This window comes from Labrus mixtus, chromosome 3 (genome assembly GCF_963584025.1).
Source record: "Labrus mixtus chromosome 3, fLabMix1.1, whole genome shotgun sequence".
NCBI lineage: Eukaryota > Metazoa > Chordata > Actinopteri > Labriformes > Labridae > Labrus > Labrus mixtus.
The window spans coordinates 22,132,435-22,156,765 of NC_083614.1; the positions used below are offsets into that span (position 1 = coordinate 22,132,435).

Sequence of the window (24,331 nt, forward strand, 5' to 3'; positions counted from 1 at the left end):
GCCTTTGACTCCTTTTCATTCTCTCCATCTCTGATAAAGCCCAGCTACTGTTATACAGCTACTGTTATACAGCTCCTGCAGCGCGGCAAGTTGAGTAACAACGCTCCTCCGTATCCTCCGCCATCAAAATAAACTAAAAGTTAGACGCACAGCTCATGAACTCAGCGTAAGAGTGAACGCGTGAAACAAAAACCACAACGCCTGAAAGTACCATTTTTACTAAATACATGGAGAACCAGCTGTGTGGGCTTCATTGTGTAAAACAATGTTTAAAATATTTTCAATATGGTTCAGTAGCACCATTGCAATAACAAGAGTATAAACGTTTATCGTACTGAAATTATTTGACTAAAAATGATTTAAACTTTTGGATTTTTAGTGCCTTTGAAACTTTAAGGCGTCTACTTTCATTTTGTTCTTTCGTTTTAAAATCATCCAATTAGAGACGAAGGAGATATTTCCGTTTTTGGCCAGTGGGACTTTTAATTCTTTCTTTCTGCCCACAGGTATGTCTCAAGACACCTCGACAACCTAAAAACCAAATAACCTGGATAGAGTTAAAAGCTTTCTTTTTGGCAAGCAAAATGCTCCAGCCTCTGTTCGGAAACTGCTGTGGTCTCATTTGAAAACAAATACTGATATAAATGGGGTCTTCCATTCAGGTACATGTGCAGGTATGTGGGACACGGTTAAGAATGAGTTTGTGCCTTTTTCCTACTTTTCACTTAGTCATGAAATGAAGCTCTGCTTATGAAGGCTCTACTGTGCTGATTTCAGGGTTAGAGGTGGGAGAGGGGTCTCTTAGACGAGCAGTTTATGAAATGAAAATGTTTTCTTTTCCAATGAAGGCAAGCGTTACTTTTCACATTTCCAAGAGTTCAGCATACGGCTCCTTGGGGGAGCGTAGCCATTTCTACGCTCGATTCCCGCTGAGTCAATAAAACCCTCGCTCCCTGTGCCTTTTTTTCATTTATTTCTGTGTTCTTTCTCAGCTTTATTTTCAAGTAGTTATTGTGAGGAATAGCCTTAAGTCCTCTTTTCCCTTTACTCTGTCATTCTCCATTGGTCTTATTTTCCGGTGAAAGGGAACTCTAAGGGGATCATTAAAGTACAGAACCTTCCCCCTACCTACACTTATCTTTTTTTTTTTTTTTGCATTTATCTCTTTCTCAAATGTAATCTCAAGCGGAAGAACAATAAAGCACACTCAAATGTAGACTTTTCTCGAGTCGCTCCCCTCCTTCGCATCCATGTTGCTGGCAAAGCATGTCGAGGAAAAAAAAAAGCCCCCTAAGGCCAAGCAGCCAGGATTTAGAGGCCTCATTTTGTAGTCAGGTAGAGTCGAGCCCCCCTCCCCTACTTCATCCCCTCTCTACCCCTCTCAGCAATTAGAGAGGGGCCAGGAAGTGCAGAATTTTATGACCTTATAAAGACATTAGATGCATCGCTCTATTGCCCCTTACCCCCTTCTTTTTCTCTCTCTCTCGCTCCCCTTTTTGGTTCCCTCTCTCACAGATAATACTCACTTTGAAATCCTCACCAACCAGCATCCATTTTTTCTTTCTTGTTGATTCCCGCACTCTTTGATATTCTGTCCTGTCTGTTTTAATGTCCTACCTCTGCCCCTCATCCTTATCACACTCTCATTGTGGCTTTAAACTCAATAAAAGCTCTCGTCCTGATCTTTAATCCTCTGCTGGTTGATGGGTGTCTTTGCTGAAGGAGGAGGAGGAGGGGGGGGGGGCACTCGTTGTCTAGGCCTTCCTTTGTGGGGACACCAATGTTACCATTTTCGGCACTTGTCCATCAGGCTTTTATGCCCGTTCCCCGGCTGATTATACCCCATCATTGGAATCCATCGTCCATCAGCTGCCTGTTATTTAGCGTGAGCGTGAAACTGACAATTACTCGCCTTGTCCCAGAGTCCTGCAGTGAATCAATACGACTTGACGGAGTGACTCATTTGCCTGTCATTTTCTTAAACACGCTTCTTGAAATATGAAACCATGTGACACTGTGGCTTCAGCCTTGCAACTCCCCGCCTCCATATACACAAATGGACACCAAAAAGAGAACCACCCCTTGAGCCTGGTCGCTTTTTAAGTCCAGCTTAGACAGACTTGGCTGCTCCTGAAAGAGAGTCTTCCTCCACAGCCGAGGACAGACACACTTGGGAGGAAGAAAAAAAAAAAAAGGGAGGAGAGAAGAAAGAGAAGTGGCATGTCTGGATACGTGCTTACAACATCCTCCACCTTTTTCCCTTTTCTTTCTACCCCAGACTTCACTTGCATCATTTCACCAGGGCCAAAACAACGGAGTTGTGTGTAGTTGTACAACGTGTGACTCCAGCAGTCCCAGTTGGTTGATGTATGGCACATCCATCATCAGAGTGATGAAATAAAAAAACAAAACAAAATTCTTCTTCAAAGGAGTTCAAAACCATTTCCTTTATAAAACAACATCTCCTTGTCCAATTGGGATGATTTGAGCATGGAGTTGAAATGTGAGGAATTCTAAAAATAGATTATCATTTGCACTTGACTGCTCCTTGGAGGATAGTTTCACATTCTCCAAAACCATTACTCTACACTCAAACAACCATCATAATCTTCTTCATTATCATCTCTTCCTGGTTTTTTTTTAAATAAAAAGGTGGCGTGCCCTTTATTTTTTGGATGGATGTACGCTGTAAAGATTGGGCCTTGTAACTGAAATGTGAGTATTCTTAGAGGCTGCACAAGAGAGAAAGAACTGAAGGGATTTGAAAATGTGAGAAAAGACAGAAGATTGCACGACTCAGTTGGACTGAAAATAAATGAGTGAGAGTACGAGACAAGAGGGAGAGCTTGGAGAGAGAATTGAGTTCGACTGGGTTGTTATGAAGTGAGTTGAGGCGAACTGAAATGAGCTGAATTGAATTTGTGCTGTCTTCTGCCAAGTTAATGTGAGGTGGAGGTCGCTTTGTGAGTTTTGCTCGGGGAGTTGGAGAGAGATGGAAAAGGAGAAGAGTTACAGATTCATTCACCAAAGAAAATAAAAAAACTGACTTAGATATTCCCATTTTATGATAAAACTAAAAAAGTAAAAAAAAACAGAATCAGACGGTAAAAGATTTGTACGAACTGCAAAGAATACTCTATGTCTAAATGTGAGAAATCCTGGAAAAATTCAAATCATTACTAATTAACCTCTGGGTGGGATGAAGAGGTTAAAGAGAGTCTCGTAAGAATGGAGTCTGATGAGAACTGAGGAAAAAAACAATTTCTTCTCCTCTCACTGCTTCTCTTCTTAAACCGTCCCTCCTATCTGTGTACTGTGGCAGCCATTCTGGCCGTGCCTGTGTGGTGGAAAATGATTAAGCGCTGCTCTCAGGCTCACACAGAGAGAGAGAGAGACTCTCTAAGAGACCGCTCACTTTGGGAACCCGCTCAAACTCAGCCGAGACAATAAGGTGGCTCTGTTCCCAGTTTTAACTCCTGTGTTTTGCCTTTTGGCGTTGCTCTCCTCAGAGGTAATGGTTATATTTTTAACTCCCTGCATTGCCAAAAATTGTTGGATTTTTTTTTTCATATTCTAATGGATGCTGGAGAGAAAAGATCCCAACCTTAAACAGGAGATGGGTTTTCTAGTTTTGACATGAAACAGGAACATGGGATTAACATCATTAAATAACACAGGTGGAGTTTTAAGCAGTGATATGCTGTCACGATGAGGATTTAGGTTCAATAGGATCAATACAGATGAAGCTATTTCCGTATTAACACATTTTGCTTAACTTTGGACTGATATAAAGCACAAATTAAAAAAGTATCAGTGAAATACAACAAAAAGTGGTATTGTAGGTATAATTTCTGACACTTCTCAGGTGAATTTAAGGGGTTTGAGTGTAAATTGGTTCCTGAACATCGATTGGTACATACATTTTGAGAATAAATTCATTTGTTTATCAAAATTAGGAATCTGTTGTTAAGCCATTAAAAAAAAAAAGAGTAGACAATGCCTGTTAAGAAGAACTGTATGTAACTTCCTCAGAGTAAAAATGAAGATATTTATCAATGAAAGTGGCAGTTGGTTTCTTCAGAACAGAGACATGAGTGTGGGTGGAAGAAAGACAACAAAGAAGTTAAGGATGTAGCAGGTGACTCAGGCAGGATGGTCGTTCCTCACCTGGCAGCTGTGGCTCGATGCCAGGAACACACACACACGCACACAAAGACACACACGCACACAAAGACACACACACAGACACAATCAAACAAAGCTGCATTCAATCATATTACAAAAAGACACTCACATGCAAACACCAAACCCACGCAGGTACACAACTGACTCAGGCAAACATGTTGAAGGGCAACAGAGGAAAGACACACACGAGACAATGTAACACCCAGGGGCGAACAGAACGCTCTTACCTCTTTTTTCAATCACTTTGTCTTTCCTTCATTGCTTCCCTTTCTTTCTGCAGCGACGGCTAATGCTGCTAATGCTTGATCTGTTTCTTCTGCTTTTTCTCATGCCAGCTCCTTTCATGACCTGAGATGGAAAAGGGACAGAGAAGGGGGAATGAACCATTACCAAACTGTTTTAGAGGAATGGAGTTATCTCCACAGGCACCACACGCATCAAGGAAAATAAAGAAATAAAATACTCCATTCAGTTTGGGGGCTTGAGGGATTCCAGTTATTGCCTCTGAAATTCAGTTATCTTTCAAAACAGGTTCTTGCTCAGCCTGTGGAAGGAATGTGTGAACAAGATGGGTGCAGAGATTACACCTTTATAGAGTTTATAACTTAAAAAAAAAAAAAGAAGCTTGTGCATCCATGAAAGTATGAAGTTAAGACATTGTGTTGTTTTAGTTTCTCTAAAAGTGTTGAGCAACTATTTTAGGAATGCAGAGCCGAAAAAAACCTGAGAAAAAAAGAAATATTTCAAAGTGCAAAACATTCATGCAAGGATTGCTTAAATTAAGAAAGTGAGGGATAGGGAACCAGGTGCAGATAAATGCCACAGGATGATCATTACCCTCCTATATAGCTCTAAGAAGCTATTAATGGTTTAAAATATCTGCACTCGCTTGTAATTGCATCAATTTGATCAACTTTTGTTTGCATATGAGTTGACTTGTAATTATGCTGTTTGGAAAATGATTCTATTGTGGCCTTGGTTTCGTAAATTGACAGTGTTTGTGAATATGAGTGTGAGTGTATGTGTGTGTGGGAGGTGTCTTACAGTACACTGATGAAATTGCAAACAGCTGTGACAGCCGCCATTGCACACACACACACACACACACTTTTCACCCATCTCATTTGTATTGTACAGCCGCACTGATAAAGCACGAGGGCTAAGCAAATATTGTACAATGGCTGCAAAACAATGAAACACCCCCCCCCCATCCCTCTATTATTCACACTAACACCAACTGCAGCATTGCTTAGAGTGCAAACTGTGTGTGTTTGTGTGTGTGGAAAAAAAAAAAAAAGACTGGCACTGCTTGTTCTCTTTATTACTGTGAACAGAGCAGACACCCCCGCTCCCCTCCCATTCATTTTAATCTCTATTCTTAATGATAAAACCTCCTCAGTCACACTCTCGCTACGTCTGCACCCCAACCCTCCCTCAAAAACCCCAGCGAGCCAGCAACAGAGCTCCTTTGTTTGTCCCAACTCCCCCCACCCTCAATCTCTTTTTTTGCCCCCGTCGCCCTGCTCCGGACGATGCTGGTTGGCGGGGTTGGAGGCATGCCTCGACAGGAACGCCGGCGGAGACGAGGAGGAAGGGAGGGGACAGAGGATGGAGGGAGGGAGGGAGGAAAACATGAACGGGGAGAAAGGGAACAAGGGTAGGGTACTTTGGAGAAAAGAGTAGGGGTTACAGTTACTTCTCAGTCTTCCTCCATTCCTGTACTTTTCTGTCCATTCAGCACTTTGTGAGAAGGCTTTCTCAGACTCAAAGTGTGTTTTATGGGGAGGGGTGGGTGGGGTTTTGGAGGGGCTACACCCTCTCTGAACCCACAGACTCCAGTTGACTGAGAGTCCAAGGAAAAGTAGTTTGCAGATGGCTATTTCTGGTTCAGGTCTGGAAGCTAATTTTAAACACCAAAGTAAAGATTGAGTAGATAGAAAAAAAAACTCTTGAGTCTGGATTTTTTTTTCTGATTTCAAAGAATACAAACACACACACGCACACAAAGAAACTCTATTTATTTTTGCTTTTACATTTACGCGCCTGATATTCCAGGCATCTTGCAGTAATAGCCTTTATGTCAACAAGTTATAATTTCTCATTTATGCAAAGAAAACACCAGACCTGCCCATTGAGGTTAGACAAAACATAATTTTAGCTTTTTTTTTCGTTCTGGTAGCACAGCTAACGTGCCAAAGCCAGTTCTCTAATAGTATAAATGCTGCTCTTGTAATGGTGCCTGGGGCATTTGGAAGTTAAGGGAGACAGCACAGTAGAGCAGTGCCTTTTTCCCCTTAGCCAAAAACACACATGTGCACACACACACACACACACACACACACACACACACACACACGGTGGCAGCTCAGAGGGAATAGGATCATTAACCCTGACTACAAACATTATGTTTATAGAAAACGCCTGTCCTGCTCAGGCGCCTGCACAGCCAGGCCGTGCTAATTCATTATTTGTGTGTGTGTTTGTGTAATGTGGTGTAATTGTGAGCCATGATGTGATGTGTGTAACATCACCACTGCTGTGTGTGTCATGTCTCTCAGTATGCATGTGTGTACACTCATGTGTCATTGCAGAGTCTGCTGTGACAGACACAGGGAGAACATGACAGAGACAGTGAGTGTGTGTGTGTGTGTGTGTGCGTGACTGTGTGTGCCTGCTAGTGATGCTCGCTTTAGACTTCTGCCTCTCTTCGACTCCCTGCTGTGCCTGCTTCATCAATCAATAGGACAGATGAAGACAGACTCCTGCCGTGCGATGAGGAATAAAATGGTAGCGTGCGTGTCTGTTTTTGAGTGCGTTTGCATGTAAGGAGGCTAGAAGAATGCCCTCTGGGAGAGTGTGGCAGACATGATGCAAACCTTCAAGGCGTCCTGCCCACACAGAGATCATCCGCACATGATTCGCTGCCTTGAAACAGAAAAGTCAGACTGCATTTGATGGATGATTTGCATAGACTGATATGTTTGCTTGAGTATTAACCTCAACCCTCTACGACCTCTTTTGTGTGTCTGAAAGATCCAACAAAAGAAAAACAAAGGCATTTTTCTTTTTTTTTGAACTGATGTTTTTCTCCCTGCAACCGAAATTCAATCAAATCCCATCGTTTTCTCAACTTTACTCTGGGTTGTGTGAAGTGGCGCTACTAAATTTGGAAAGGTTTAATATCCGCCATAATCACACTGACGCTCAAACTGCTTTGATAAACCAACTTCTCGACCTCTTCCACAATGAAGTCTAAAAATAGCAACACACAACACATTTCCGCTGGTCAGATGATACTCTCACCCAGAACCCTGGAAAACTCAATTACACACACACACACACACACACACACACACACACACACACACACACACACACACACACACACACACACACACACACACACACACACACACACACACACACACACACACACACACACACACACACACACACAAACCCCTGCAAACATTAACATCCATACTCCTTAAAACCACAGCTGTAAAAAAATCTCAAAGGATAGTTCAAGAAACTTTATGAAAATGGTTTTATTATACTTCTAGGCTCATTCAAACTAAGTGGAAACTACAAAAAAAAAAGCAGAAGATGCAATTCAAGTGGACTCAGTTACTTACATGGTTTAAAAATATTTTCTTCACACTCTGATCACAGCTGTGAGAGACACGGTTAGAATCGTCACATTTCAAAGAAAGTGCGCGAAGGCTTTTATTATCTCAATTAGCTGCATGGGTGTCATCACAACTCTTCCGGTGTATTTGCTCATCTGCAAAGTACAGAGGCTAATTGGAGGGTGTGCATTATAAACAGTTGGATGTTATGACAAGTAATTGCGGAGTGATTAGTCATTTAGGTGTACGAGTACGAGTCAGAATTAGCAGCCGGTTTGACTTGAGAAAAGCTGAAAATGAATAAGTGTGTTCACTGTACATGATTCACAGTCCTGTCCTGTACATGTGAAAGATGTTTTGTTGGGCACATCCTGCTGACTTTTCACATCATTTCTTCTTTTCTATAAAGTTTATTTATAACTTATTCTAGATAACTGCTGTGCAAAATGTGAAAAAAGTCTGTTTCCCCCCCATTTCAGCCATTAAAAGATAATATAGAAAGTCAATTCTCATAAATGTTTTGTTCGTTCGTGGCTCATAAAGAGGCTACAGGATTCATTTCAGTCGGTTTCTTAACCAGATAAAAAACTTAGGCTGTCTAAAAATGTTCGCAAAACCTTTTAAGAAATATGGTAGAGCTGGAAAGGCTTGTCCCGGTGTGGATGTAACGCTGTTGTCTCTGCTTAATTTTCTCATAAATTAATTACCAAGAATATCAGATTTTAAAACAGAAACATGGTTTCCAACTTGAACATGTACGTCTTTATGGAGAAATAAAGGCATGCTTTTGCTCACAAGATCAAATGTATCTGAAGATTTGATTAAATGTTCCCGATAGTGCAGAGAAATCTTGATCATATAATTGAATTATTAGGATTTACTGCGATATACATTCATGTTGAAGTCCTAATTGTTCACGAAAAGTAGAAAGCCAGATTTGGGGTTTATTTATTTTGTTACTGCGATGGAGGAATGTGTGTCATTTCCTGGTGCTCCAGATGTCTAAGTGACTTGAATGCAAAGCCCCAGAAGCCGTTCCTCCCACAGCATCTAAATCCTCCAGAGCCGTTATCAGTTATTCAGAGGTTTAGCCTCCTCAGTATGCAGAGAGGAGGTTTTGGTTAGTGTCAATGTAACTTGTGATATCTGGCTGGGACTCAGTGCCCTCTTTGATAGCCATTGTGTGGAGATGAATGAATCTTTCTTCCAAATTTCATACAGAGATGCACTGTGTGGAAGCATAGAAACACCTCTGAGATCATCAAACTGACTTACAGACTGTGTCTGTTTGATGCTGAATTACAGCATCAAACAGGCCACTGTATATAAACTGATTCAAAGCAAGTTTTCACTCATGAACTATTCTACAGTCAAACTTCTATTTACATCTTTTCTGATGATTTCCAGGCATTATTTATCATCACGTGTTCAAATAATGTTCTATACTTATTTTTAATGGCGTCCTTATGTTACGAGATGCTTCTTAACATCCTTCAGAGGAGACCATTAGTGAATGCGTCTACAAACTGGGGGCAAACACTGCCATCATGACTCATTGTTCAAATTAGAGTAAAAAAGCTGTTAAGAGTTTGATGGATTTCCCACACTTGCAATCGTAGATTAGCTGCGATGCAAGCTGTGGCTGCAAAGCATTCTGGTTAATTATTTTCTGTGAAGAGAAATGAGCATTGCTTCTTCTCCTACAACGCATTTTTCCTCCCCATGAATGATGGATTTCAGCACTTAATTTTTATTGTTTATTCGCATATAAAAACAGATTTTATCCGATAATATTGTGAGACCTTCTGATGTGAGGGGTTGAACAAGCAGCAATCCACGATTGTAACTAAATAAAACCATTGTATTTACCTATTAAATTCTTAACCCTTGAGTTAAGTTTGTGGAAAAACAGAAATCCATACATTAAATCCTGTGTCGGTTTCTCACCCGAGATGCCCTGATTGCAGGGGCACATTGTGTGATTTGACATTGTACCGACGCCTCGCGCTCAGACAAAGGAGCCGGTGCAGGCCTCGAGGGGGCAGATGACAAACACTCCTAAACCATGGCCAGACATAATCCCCACCACCTCCCGCCGAAGCCCACAAAAAACTCACAGCGGAGGGGGACTTATTCAGAGCATATTAGGGAGGTGAAGGGGGCCAGGCACTGGGGGACTCTCCCCACTTGGCTGTCCTAATCATCTGAGACAACCCCGACATCGGGCGAACCCCCACCCCAATTCTCCTTCCCGCCTCGCCCCAACCCCCTTGTGCATGACCCAGACACATCCAGGAGCATTTAGATGGGAGGGCGTCCTAGAAGTGGGGAAGCTGACCAAAAATGAACAGCCCCCCCGGGAGCTGTAGTTTAATTGTCCATCTTCTTGGTCCAAATTAAACAAGCTCGAGTGCATTCAAGTGTCCATACAAACACACACACACCCCCTCCCACTTTTAACAGACTGGCATGTTCCATAGAGCATGCCATCGATGTAGAGTGATGAGCGAGACCCCATTGTCTCATTATATTGTCTTCAATTAGGCAGGAGATGATGGGAGACAATGAGAAGAGCATTTGTAATCATGAGCCTCCCAAACTCATGCTGGGAAACAGAACTTCATTATGCCCAATGGTCCCTCGTCGACGATAAAAACCCAGAATATGTTTGGTTCATCCTTAGGAAGTTTTCAAGCATAAATGGCTCGGAAAGAAGTGAGTCACCAGGAAGGACCGGAGGGGGTTCTGAGAGTGAAGACAACAAGAGAAATGGGTAGAGGCAAATCTCCTTCTTTTTATCTGCACTGCCAGTTAACAGCAGGTTCCAGGCTAAGAAATCGCACTCAACTCTTTATACTTCTGCTTTCCAACTTACCTGAACTTTCAACCTTTGCAAGTATCATCCTGGTATTTAAAGTTTGAAAAGTCAGCAATATGGAGGGTCTTAGAAAACACAAGACGACAGGATGAAAACAGATAATACTTTAGAGAGAAATAGTGCTTTTCTGAGCAAGGTTTTTTTTAGGGATGAATTTGCGCTAGAGCAATGATGTCTTTTCATCTTCACCACATAAATGTTGTACAAGCTTAGCTCCGAGAACAGCAGCTTTGGCAGCACTGGTGTCAGCTCAAAGCCATCTGTAGAAATTAGACTTCTTTAAGAAAAATGAAAAGGGAAACTCAAGAGCGCATTATCTGTGCCTTTACCTGGAGAGCGCTCAGCTGAGAAATGACTCTAACCCGACATCCTGCCGGCTTTGTAGCTCGCCCGTCATTTAAATCACGCTCCACCGTGGCTGTTAGGCTTTGATAGAACCATCCGACCGGACAAATACAGCTTTCCTAAAATTGTGCAAATGATTTCTTTCAACTTGGATCGCAGCGGTATTGTTCTCCCATCCCTGACCCCCCTCCACCCCATTTTTCCGTTGTTCCTAGCGGCACAAAGAGCTAATCTGAGACAAACACTTGCACGGGCTCTGACACACTGTCAAACCAAAACCGGGGTGATTTTATTTTCTTTAAATCATGTAAGTGAAGCATGGGGTAAAAGCCATCACCCATGGAGGACAACAGAGGGGTTAGAGAAATAGCTTGGTATTTTCTCCCCATACACGTTGTGGGGATTATATTCTTTTCTCCATTTTACCCATCCATCGTTTCAGCTGTTCTTTCCACATTTAGAGGGACCAGATAGATGTAGAAATGTTTTGGTCTTTCAGATGAAATCAGTCTGCATGTGTGCCAGTAGGAGGGATATCTGTCAAGAACGAGCAGCCCTGGGGCCCTGAGCAACCTTTCCTCCAAGGCGCAGCTTCCCTATCTGATTCCAGCAGATGACGGCCATGCCAGCCAGAGCCTTTGATTTTTCTTTTTTTTTTTTTAAGCATATCCCCCTGCTTTCACACTGCTTTATTGATCGCCAACAGACCTCATTGTGTTCCTCTGCAAAAAGAGCACTACAAGGATGCTCTATTTGTAAAGTGATCACCCAGATGAGGATGGCAGATTGGTGGACACGCGCTAATCCCCCCCAGTCCCCAGGATCAAGATTCTCCTGGATCACCCCTGTACAGTTTCTCATCACCTTAGGGATACATTTGTCCCTTCTCCTGGATATTTCTTCTCCTAATGGGGAGGGCTCAGGGTCTAATCCACTCTTAAGCGTCACTTCTTATGAAGAACAATAGCTAAGGCTGGTGGTCCAATTTAAAGAGAAGAACTTATAATTCACCCATTTGTAACCGGGTTATATTTGATTACACATTAAACAAAAGGGTTCTGGTCGATGCTGATGTAGACCTTTCAGTTTGTTCCGTGATCGTTTCGGACTACAGGCTCAATGTAAAAATGTGCTCATAGACCTCTGTGGACCGGTCACATTCCTCCATCTGATACCGCACAACGCAACAGTACAAAGTAGCGAGCATCTGCCTCGTCACTCCGCCCAGATGGCAGCAGAAAGTATGTAAATTGGTTCATTAACCTTACAGTGCTTTAACCAGCAGGCCATGCAGAAGGGCTCGTTCCATCCGGGGTTTCTTGAATTTTATTAACACCCATTAATAGCATCGGGGAAACTTTCACTCATGGCCTGAGGTGGTTCATCTCTGCGTTATCAAACACTGAAGTAATTATACATGACATCCCTCTGATTAACACTCCTGTGATTATTGCACCATGTCAGATCACCTTTTTCCCCCACCGGGTTTAAAGACTGTCATCCATTTTCTTGGGGAGAAACACAAGGGAGGAAGGGAAAAAAGAAAAAAAAAAGGCCTCATATTATCACAGCACTCCCCCCCCCCCCCCCCCCCCCAACCCCAACAAGCAGGCTTGGATCTTTAACCCTTCACAATAGAATAAAAGAAAAAAAAGAAAAGAAGCAGGGGGGTTCAAATGTGAAAAGGATCCACATTTTCGTATGCCGTTTCCCCCCAGTGATTTCCAGGCGTGTGAGAAATTAGCCTGTAGTGTGCGTGTCTGTGTGTGAGCTGCTAGCAGTGAGGGCTTGCACCTGGAGCAGGGAGGAGCATGCAAGGGGTCAAGGGTCACCTCGCAGGGCTAAACAGGAGTGAAGTTCTCCTCTCTTCCCTAAGACGACCAGACGACCCCTGCGGCTGCATCCACAACACATGGCCTTTCACGCACCCCTTCTTTCCCATTTTTTTTTCTTCCTCTACTTCATTTCCCGTTCACCTCCTTTTCTCTTTTTCCCTTTGGAAAGGCGCAGTAATCCATAATCCACTCAACTATCAGCGGCTCAATTATCCCTCCCGTTCGCCCATTTTCTCCCCACGGATGGAGATTCAAAAACAATTAACCTCTTCACGGCTGGGGACTTTTCCCAAGGAAAGGGCACAGTGGTAATTGAATGACTCCGCCATTTACATTCCTGACCATGACTTCACTCCTTCACGCATAAATCTGGTTACTGAAAATCCTAATCTGTGGCTTTGTGATTGTCCAATGCCATTATCATGGATGTTGTATTATCTCGCCACAGAGACAGTATTTCACTTCAAGCGGGATTTAACAGGACAATTTGTTATGTTTACAAAACACCCTTTTGACCTACTTAAACCTGAACAGATTTAAAATGTTTTTTACTCAAATATATTGACAGATTAACGATTTAGAAAATTATGCCTTTTGGCACCTCAAATAGTAATTATTGTCAAGTCAAACTCAGCAGACAGCACTTTCCTGTAAACTGGTACAACTGGACTATTTCACACCAAGTGTCTATAAGCTATGGCGCATCCCCCCACATCCTTAGCCTCTAATAAAATGTCCTCTTCTCCCCCTTCGTTATGGAGGGGCCTCCTATTCATCTCCAGGTAGAAAGCCTCAGAACAGCTTGTTGCACCCATTGAGCTTTTTATTACTTCCCCCTTCAAAGGGTGGTGGCAGAGGAAGAGACATACTCAATCTCCTTGATGCCATGATACACAAGAGTCAGCTCTCAGAAAACACACACAAACAAGAGGCAGGATTTGGGCGGAAGCCCTGTGCAAATGTTACCAACACTTGTTCTCCATAATATTGTATCTGAGCAGATTACAGGGTTAAAGGTTCAGAGGAAGCATTTTCCAGCTATTAGGAGATAATCTCCAAACAAACAAATTTATCCAAAAAATGGGACATCATCGAGGAAAACAACCCGTAATACACTAAAAATGATACGTCTAATTGGACTAGAAACAGAAAAACATTACATATGAGACTGTACTCGTACTCATTTTCACTTTGTTGTGAAGCAAAGATAAGAACAAAGACTTCACGACAACCAGCCATTTTCCATCAAGCAAGCTAGTTTATTATCTAGCTAACCCAGCAGCAGCAAAATGATGTAATCCCTCACCAACCCACATCGAGAAACAAAGACACGTACTCCTCAAAGGTAGACACTCTTCGAGATGAAATTACCCGTCGAAGAATGCACATACAGATGTGTTTTTTACCAACTCTGGCCTCAAATTAGTCTTTTGTATTTCCTTTTGCTTCACTTCAAAAGCCACATCAGCTTTAAGCCTTGTAAAAAAAAAAAAAAAAACACCATCAGAGTTGAGGCAAGACAGACTGCATCATAGGGCCTCATTTAAAAGCTCTCGTGTGGATAGAAATGGAATTTTCAAGCAGGAATCAGACTTGGTAAAAAATAATTTTTAGCTCTTGAATTCGAAGATCAAAGCTAAAGATCTTGAATCATCACGCTGAAAACGCTTAAAAACAAGTCAAACATTTTGTTTTAGAGTCTCCCCATATGTGGTAAGGATAATTCTTAACAGAGATCAAGTTCAATTAACAAAGGACATAAAAACAAAACAGCCAACTAGCACAGCACAAAAAGCCCCAGCTTTTTGAACAAAATTGAAAAAAATAAAATAATAACAGTTCACAACCCCATACCTATAATTTTGAAGACGTTTGCCAGAACAGCATAGCTGAAATCTCACTCTCTCACACGCTCTGAGACACACACACACACACACACACACACACACACACACACACACACACACACATAAGAAGTCTTTGATGTTTCCTCATGAGTGTGTGTATTGCAGCTGTGTGAGTCACCCACACTCCATCCAAGATCCATATAGGAAGCGGCAGCAGCAGAGAAACAGTTATAGTAGAAAAGTAAGTGTGACCCCGCAACACACACACAAAATATACTAAGAATCAGAGTTAAAGGGAGGGCCCGCCAGGTCAGCATGGGGACAAAAAAAAAAAAAAGAGGAAAAGAAGAAAAGCTTAAACAACTGGCTGTGCCCTAGACAGACAGGAACTTCTCTTGATCATTATGTCTAGCGTTCAGGTGTCTGGGTCCAGGGGACTGTAGGCGGTAGTTAGGTTGAGTGTGGTGAGAGGATTGGGGGGGGGGGGGGGGAGGTATAGACAACACAGCAGCCAGACAAAGAGGGAATAGGAGGGTTGCCTACATACCACCAGCATCAAGGAGGGAATGGTGGGAGGGAGAAAAAAGGAGACTTATAAAAATTTGATTAGACAATCCTTTGCAGAAGTGACTTTTCTGTATCGGGGTTTGCTTTTTTCCTTGTGTGTGTTTTTTTTTTTTTTTTTAAATCAGCTCCCCTCCCTTCTAGAGCACTGCCTCAGAGAACAGGGCAGACAGATTTTATAGGTCCTAATTAAAGCCATCTGAAGCCTTTCAAAACATCAAATGGCTCTGGTCCCCCCCCCCCCCCTCCTTTCGTTCCCTCTGATTGTGCAGAAATCACGGAAAATCAGAGGGCACACATTTTAGCTTCCACTCTGACATGTACATACAATGTGCACCCCTTCCCCCTTCCCCCCTGACCCCAGTCCCCCCTAATTTCAAATCAATAAAAGGGTTTAGTGATTGACATGACCTCATACAGTGTCTGTCAAATTCTCTGTGATTTGACACAAAAGCTTGTTTGGTGGAGTTACTCATTTCTGAGGAGGAAGCATTTCAACCCACTTTGTCCCCTCAGTCTGATCCCAGTCTAAAGTTTGGGGACGTTTTTCTTTTCTTTTTTTTATACATTTTTGGTCATATCCTGCGTTGGAAATGTCACATAAGGTTGTTGAAGATCCACCCTTATCCTGCCTGGCGGGTTGAAGTGAAGTGCAGCCCTGCTTTAGTGCGCTTCAAGTACTCCATTTTTCCCTCCTCTCTCTCTCTCTCTCTCTTTCCCCCTTGCCCCCCCCCCCCCCCCCCTAATTGTCCTCATTGAGCCGTGTGGACCGGTTGCACAGCCTGACTGGCTGGGGTCAGCGGGTTTGCCGTGTGCTTTTTATCTATATTTCATGCTATGCCGCTGCGCTGAGACAGCCACACATCCACAACGAGAACATTCAACAAGGACGCACAAAGAATGTCGACCGGGCGAAATGAACTCAGAGATCATCCAAGCACCAAAAATATAACAATGAGAGCCTGGACAGCGTTTTTAAATGTTTAATTATACGTTCAATGTAAACAAAAATGACAGAAAGCACAAGGCGAAAAAGTGACACATGCAGCCGTATAGTCTACATTAAAAAGTCGTCTGATAATAGACGATCAACATAACTACTTCTTAAAGAAATAATCACCAAAATTAGAGATAAGGACATGAAAAATGTATAAGAATTCCTACTTACGATTCATTTCAATAACTTCTGGGCGTTATTGTCTCGCCCCTGCGCCTCTCTGCTCGTTTGGAGACGGAAAAAGTCTGTTCCTCCAGCGAAGAAGAGGCATTCTCATCAAAAGGACGGCCGGCATCGTCTTGATAGCGATAAAAAAAGTTTGCATAAGATAACACCTGGTTATTTCTGCTGAAGACAGCGAACGTCCGATTCCGCCGGTGTCAGGTCTTCAGTGATGCCTGCACTCGCCGGGATTGAGCGCTGAGAGGAGAGGGAGCGCACAGAAAGGCGTCATGTGAGCCGGGGAGGCGCGCGCCATTGGTCAGCCGGGGATCAGTATGATAATGCTGCTCTGTTGCGCCATTGGCCCAGGACTGAAGCGGAGGCGCCTCCTCACTTGGCTGTGCGCAAGAATGTGCGGCGCACTGTTCATAATTTTCAGCAGTCAAGGGTGGGGGGCGGGGGGGTTTCGTTAGGAGGGGGGGCAGTAAGTAACAAATTGTTCCAAAGATCTTTTGCTTTTTTTTTTTTTTTTTTGTCATAGAATTACGCGGGAGGCAGCGAGGAGAAACGCACACGCTGTGTTTCCTCTGCTGTGAGAAAAAGAGAAACAAATGAGAATGTCTGGTGAGTCTGTACATCAACTTTCGAAAAGCTGTCTACATAAAGATGTACACAGCTTTATCTGAAGGAGGAAGATGTTAAAAATTGTTGACAAAATGATGAAGGTTGGAGTTAACATTTAAAAAGACATCAAGGAATAATTTATAGTAGGCTACATTATGAACATATATTTTAAGTCAGTCAACCTTCTTCTCATTTGAAATAAAACTTTATCTTTATTTCATTTTTTTACTCTGAATCTTTCACATAAATAATGTTACTTTTATGATTTAACTCTTACAGCAGCTGTAATATACAAATTTGCATGAATAAACACAATGAATGGTTTATATACTTTCATGTTACACCTATTGCATAATTTTCCTCTATAAGATGAACAGATGTAAATCAATTGGAAAGTGATTTAATGGGAAACTTTAATCAAATTCATGTTATTTATTATCACAGCCTAGGATAAAATATTACTATTCAACTTACGGTATATATCCAGAAAGAAGCCTTTGATGCTACACTTCTATGCGGTTATTGTTGCTAAGACCTAAACCGACCCTTCAGTCCTTAAATCAACCAATCATTCTTTGATGCTAAGAAGTCCTCGAAACGAATTCATTATTCACGAGACAGGAAGCTAATTGAAAGGAAAGGATACAGGCTAAAGGTGACATGGTGGGAGGAAAGATCCCCTGATATCCTCTTAAACATGTATTGAAACAGAGAGAGCATGATGTGTTTAACATATTTATGCCATTCTACCGTCTTTTGTGTCTCCACATTGGCCATACCTACACGGTTGGAGTTCTGAGAGGGCAGCAATACATAAAAGAACATCCCCTCTGCGTCTCTCTCTGGTCCTCTGGAGTGTGGAGGCAGATGAACTCAAGGTTCTGTATGGGTGGGAAATAGAGCACATGTAATCTGGAGCGCGCATCTTCCCCCTGCACAGGCTGCGGCATTAAATCAATATTCCGCAAAGCTTTCTCTTGTTTTCACATTCACTTGACTGCTGCCGTGATGCGCCGCGAGGTCCGGGCAATCGCTCCCCGAATTTTTGTGGCACTTGCCCCCCTTCCTGTTCCTCCTCCGCCTCCTCCCTCACTTCACAGCAGACACCCTTCTTTGGATAGCTCCAAGGCGATGCGCCCATTCCATTTGTCTCATGCGTTAACGCGAGGTGGCAGGAATATGGCGATGCGTTATCTCGACACAAAACATTATCTCCGCCTCGGTCCTCCAACACCATGAAACAATGATTATTAACTGCTTGAGGAGCGTGTTCGGGGTTTTTTTTTCGAAGCTTGTTGCCACACTTAAAGAACATGAAATACATTTCACAACACATGCCCTGAACTAGATTTTTGAATTTCTTTCAGTGGAGACAAAGCTTCCTCCTTTTCTTGCCCCTCGCCCGCAGCCGTGGGGTTACGGCTTACGCCATTATGACTGGACTTGTGGCAGTCGCACTTTTACCAGAAACCAACCTAGCACTTCCTTTTCAAGATTTACAAGCCTGTTGTGCTACATCATCCCAGTGTAAGATTCTGGTTATGCATTCATGCACACACACACACACGCGCGCTTGCTCACATCCCCGTCGTTATGAAAGTAAAACCCTGCCTCTGCAAAATGGGTCATACACTGCAGTCACTTTATCTCAGCAAATGTTATGTGCCTGTGCGAGTGGTAGACATGCGCATTTGTGATGGTACATCAAAGGCAACGACTCCGGGATTAGAGCATGGGTGTCTTCTCCGAAACAGGACTCGAGCCAGTCTAACCATTCCGTGTTTTAAGGGGTTGTGACCTCGACGATATAGTTAGCCCCGAGAGCAAAAGTGTCAGACTTTCTTTGATACCTTTAAACAGCCGAGAGGAAGGTGCTCTTGCTCTCAAATGAACTCTACTAGCGTCATTTTCGTTCTACCGCAGTGCCCTGCCTTATACGTCAGCGATTCCAGGCAAACACATAGGATTTACTTGGCGCACGGGGGGAAAAAAAAACACTCTTGGTTAGAGTTTGATGATACACAGACAGGCTAATAGGTACACATGCACACTTGCAGATTGTATCCACTGTGGAGAATACGTTGAGCAGTGGGGTTCAAAGCTATGCCACTCACTCAGAGAGGGAAGGCAGCTCTGTGCCATCGTCTTATAGACCCATCACTGGGAGAGCTAATCTGCAGCGTGTTCCAGCCCCTATATTTAGACCAATGTTTTGTGAACACTTAGCATAATTTGCTGAGACGAAAGGAGCTTTTGGAAGCTGTTAACCTCATCTCTTTAAAATTCATTTGGAGGTTGTTTCTTTTTTTTTTTTTTTTTTTTACGCTTGAGCATTCCAAAAACACCTGTTCCCTTCTTTGTCTTCCGACGAAACCGTCTCCATTTCAATGACGAGATATTTTGTCATGAATGGAGATTAAGGTGTGAGGACATGCTTGGTTGATGCGCTCAGCTGCTCACAAGCACATTGCTGTTTTCTGAAATCAGCTCAAAAAACAGTGGGAATTTAGGTTAAATGAAATGCCTTCACTCTGTCTCGTACAGCGTGACTTGATTTATCTCTGCAGCCATCTTCTTCATTACACTCACCTCCATCAGAACATGATTAAACACCCACTGATCAGGTCCATATGAATTTAAAGGAAGTGACTGTTCCTGGAACAACACTACAATTGGTTTTAATTCCTTCCCATTTATTATCATCCAGGGAGTAGCCAGTTTAGGTCCATGCGTGAAAGCATGTGTGTGTGTGTGTGTGTGTTTGAGCACCAAATGCTCTGATCTGGTCCAGGTGGGCCAGAGGGAGTTGGTCATACTAAAAGCCTTTACCTCCATCTGCTGTGGTCTGCAAACGCACGTACATTTACACACAAACACTGAGACAGGATGGACTCTCTGGTTCAAAAAACCCATCCCTTAAGCATTAAACACTATACGCTTTGGCCACAGAAACAGGCCACACCAGGGGCCCGCATGGCATCTGCCTCCCAGCTCACAGAGCCAACACAAGGGGCCGAGGGAGGGGCCGGGGGCCGAGATAAGCTCTTCCTCCCCTGGTCACGGCTATGCCGTTGGGGGACCGGACAGGCCTGGAGCCTCAGCTGAGCATGGCTGATAATATCCACATGAGTGTACACGTATGTGTGTGTGTTCATGTGTGTGTGGTTGGATGGCGGGGCTTGGTTTTGGGGATGTGAGTGTGTTTGTGGGTGGCTTGGGAGCAAACAGGGACACAAAAATATGCATGCTTGCCCAAAAAGTCACATTACAGCTTTGACAATTATCATCCCTGACATTTAAAAGTTGTTCACATTGGTGCCAAAAGTTCACAGAAGTATGTAAAGATATGTTTCCTCTTGAGAAATGGAAATATACATGGTGCCACTCCAAAGGAAAAGTTACAATGACACAAATAAATTGCAATTCTTTTCAAAATGTCCGCGTTAAAAACTCATTTAATCTACAGTAGAACTCTGACATTTTGATTTTCATAAAAAAAATGTCCAAAGTGAGAAGCCCTGTTGAAGAAACTGTGAAATTAAGTGAAATTATGCAAAAAGACTGATCTGCCTGTTCAGGAGACAAATACAGTTATACAACTTGTACCTTTTGTACTTCTTAAATACAATTTAAGAAAAAAAAAGTATGAAAACCTTGTTAGGCAGGGGAAGACAAGGCATGTAATAAGAACAGAACATTACATTCATTACATTTGACAATGACATGAAACAATTCTGCTTTCACAATGATGTCCATTGTACTTTTTTTTTTTAGTTCTTTGTATCTTTCCCCCTTACCCTCGTTTACAGTTTGAGATAATTGCCGTGCTGCTAACCAAAAATCAAATCTGTTCCTGCTCACTCGCTCTAATTCATTGTTTATTTAACTTGAGTGTAATCTAGGCCTTTGTTGAATGACAGAAAAGGGGCTCTCTCTGTGCAGCAGCCCTGACCTTATCATTTTAACTTGTCATACTGGAATACTCATTTACTCATCATGTTAAGAGTCGCCTCACGTAACGAGCCGGCGAAGCAAATTAAATTAATGCTGGGCTACTTTTAATCGGGATGATGTTTCAAATAACAGAACATGACTAAAAAGGTTAGGAGGATGATAGAAACACTAATTGGTAAAAAAGATGTTGTTGAGACTGGAGGGATAATTCCTTGAATAAAATATAATGATATTATAATAGTGCACTAAATGGGGACAATGTGGCAGCCTTATGCTCTGTGTGGTGTATTTCTTTTGAACCATTTCACTGAATGAGAAGTTTTACTTCTATGGGTTATGTTTACTTATTAGTTAAGCCTTATCATATGTGTATGAAAAAATGTATGGGTCAGATGTTGTAGGAACGTTTTTGAGTTTATTGTGAAGGAGGTTACTTCAGTAACTTTGCAAAAAAGCTGGAGCTTTAAGTTTTCGAACAAGTATAAATAAAGTTGATTACAGCAGATTTATCCAATCCAAATCCACATTGTGGCGTACAAACATACATAAAAGCAACACATTAAAAGACTACGAACAATTTCCTAAAACAGCAGGAAATTCAATCCTAAAAAGCGTTCACACCTTCAGAAAAGTAACTCTCATGTCGAGCTAAAAGCCAAGGAATAGAAGTGAGTTTTGATTTAAAAGCAGGAAATGTTGTGGACAGTTGAGCATGTAAAGGCAGAGCGTTCCTGAGCTTTGGAGCTGCGACTGAGATGTTTCAGTCACCCCTGAGTCTCAACATAGACCTTGGGACAGCGTGAAACAACTGGTCTATAGGTCTGAGTGTCCAAGAGAAAAATATGTGCTTTAAAAAGATCAGAGATAAGTTGGTGCAAGCCCATTTGAAAATGTATAAAATCAACAGGAACCCAGTCAGTGACTGGATGCTTCAATAGAGAAGATGTTTAACGTTTCAGTTTACCAGTTAAAAGAAGAGCTGCAGATTTATATTCTTTTTTTTTTTTTTAATCTCTTAAGAATCAAACCTTGACTGGGCAATCATTTGTCTTTGGATGTGGAGCAACATGGTTTAAGTGAGTTTTGTCTCCTCAATTCAGTCTTGCAAGAAGAGAGGGATCATCTGTATGATGTTATGAAGAATCTTTAAAATCGGGTTATGTTCCTTCACACTGACTGATTCTCTGGTGTTCAATTAGGAGGTAAAGGTCATTTAAATAAAGAAACAGTATGAATCTCTGTTTTTTCCCAACCAGTTGCTTTCTTACTTTGTATTGTGGATGTTTGTAGCTACATTGTGTTCGATACTTAGAGCAATTGCTTCGATAAACTTGACAAAATTGTTTCTCTCCTCCTGCGTCTGGAAAGCTAACAGCTTCGTAAAGTGTCACTATTCTCTGCTGAGCATCTTCTTTGACAGTGAAGTAATGATAATTATCTGGAATACGATGCTGGGTGCATAAAGAGAGACACTTCTAGTGTTCAACAAAGGATGACAGCTTTTTTACTTAAAGGAAATGGGTAAGGTAAGGTGTACTTTGTGGCTGTGCTGCATGCAGCCTAATTGGAAGCCTTGCCTTATTAAATGAATTCACTGTGAACATGCTGTAACATACCGTAGTATGTCGTCTGTGTTACCCTCAGAGTTGTTTTGATGAGGGAGTGAGAGAGAGAGAGAGAGAAAGAGAGAGAGTGGGAGAGAGACATAGACACTGAGGGAAATATCCAGAGATCCAGGTCAGCTGCAAGGTCTCAGCTGGAGTGGAGGGCTACACCTGTTGGCGCCCGGGGGCCTCTCTCTCTCCCCCTCTCTCTTTGCTGTCTTTCTGTCTGTTTCTCTCTCTCTCTCTCTCTCTCTCTCTCGGTCCAGCTGGACGTGTAGGAGCCTCTCAACCTCCCCCAACCCAGCCTGCACCTCCCGGATCCAGGCCAGTTCAGCCCAGCCATGCGTGGCCATCTCTGGGAATTCATTCTGGATGCTTCCTGTTCATTGCGTCCACTCCTCTCTCCCCCTTCTTTCTCATTCTGTCACTCCACCCACACAAACCCCCATCTGCATGTCTTCCTCTTAACTACTAGCCCATAAACTATCTTTATTTTCTCACGCACATGCTTGAAACCACTCATGCTTCCTCTTGGTTTTTTTTTACAATGTATTATCTAAATGACGCCCCCTTACATTGGATGTTGGATTTAAATGATTCAAATGGCTGTAAAGAAAAAGAGATCCGATTTTGAAATGTTTTAAATGTATAAGTCCTATAAAAGTGTCTTTCCAAATACCTGACATGGATTTTCACACCCAGAATAGAGTTATATCCTAAATATTGCAGCCTTCCTTGTTGGGAAAGGCGATGGCGGGAATAATCCAAAGTTTTTCTTTTCATTCCAAAGTTTCAGCAGGAATCACTGAGGACTGCAGAACACATTCCCACCTCTCCTGACTCCTGCTGTGCATCCAAAGCCGCCTTTCAACACAGTCAGCAGAGACTGCAGCTGGAAACATTAAAACGCTACTACAGGCATCCTCTTTATTCGGATATTGTGCCTGTAGCCTACTTTTACAAATAGTGCCTGTACAGGAAAATCTCACCACTACAGTATCACTACAGTGTTTGCTTTTGTTGGCCAAACTGGAGCGTCTCTCATAAACAGAGTGGCTCCGTATGCACTTTTAAATTAAAGTTATAGATCCACATGAAACATTGTCATGTTAAAGCCCCTTTCTAAAGTGTAGATGTTAAACAGCAGCAACAGAAAAAAAAATGTGAAAGGGTTACATGCTGCTGTTGTGCGATCATTAATGTCCTTTCACAGTCCGCTATCAATTTGTACCTGAAGCCACAAACAGGCTGTGTATTGATGGAAGTGCTGAATGCAAGATCAAGACTTTTCCTTGTGTCTCATTTTGCTGAGCGTCAATAATTCCAGGTTAAAAAAAAGTGCTGAATGTTTATCAGGTCTTTTACTTGAGAATTAAATTCACAGGAATACGTTTGGCATTGAAATCAAAGCTGAAAATGATACCTATATTGTCCTGCAATAAACGATCCTACTCCACAAAGGGTGAATCTGTCTTTGGCTCTGGATATCCTTACAAGCACAATAAAGTTGGTCATAGTTTTAAAAAAGTTGACTGTATAAAACATACGCATGGTCTCAGTGATGTCACCTACTGGCTCAGTTATAAAAATAAAATAAAAAAAACACCCCATAGAGTTTTTAACCAGTAAAGAAATTAGCCACAAAATGTTTACTTTTGCTGAAAAAACGTATCAAAATAGGCTCCAAGGGCGATTCTTTGGCCTTTG

The 24,331-nt window shown here is 42.3% G+C and overlaps 1 long non-coding RNA gene across 1 annotated transcript; it reads right to left on the reverse strand.

The window, feature by feature from the left end:
* Nucleotides 1-1,480: 1,480 nt before the first annotated feature.
* Nucleotides 1,481-16,823, reverse strand: LOC132965985 (uncharacterized). Its single transcript, XR_009670160.1, has 2 exons — nt 16,452-16,823; nt 1,481-4,533 (listed from the first exon to the last, which is right to left on the reverse strand). It is a non-coding gene; the product is annotated as an uncharacterized LOC132965985 (long non-coding RNA).
* Nucleotides 16,824-24,331: the final 7,508 nt, after the last annotated feature.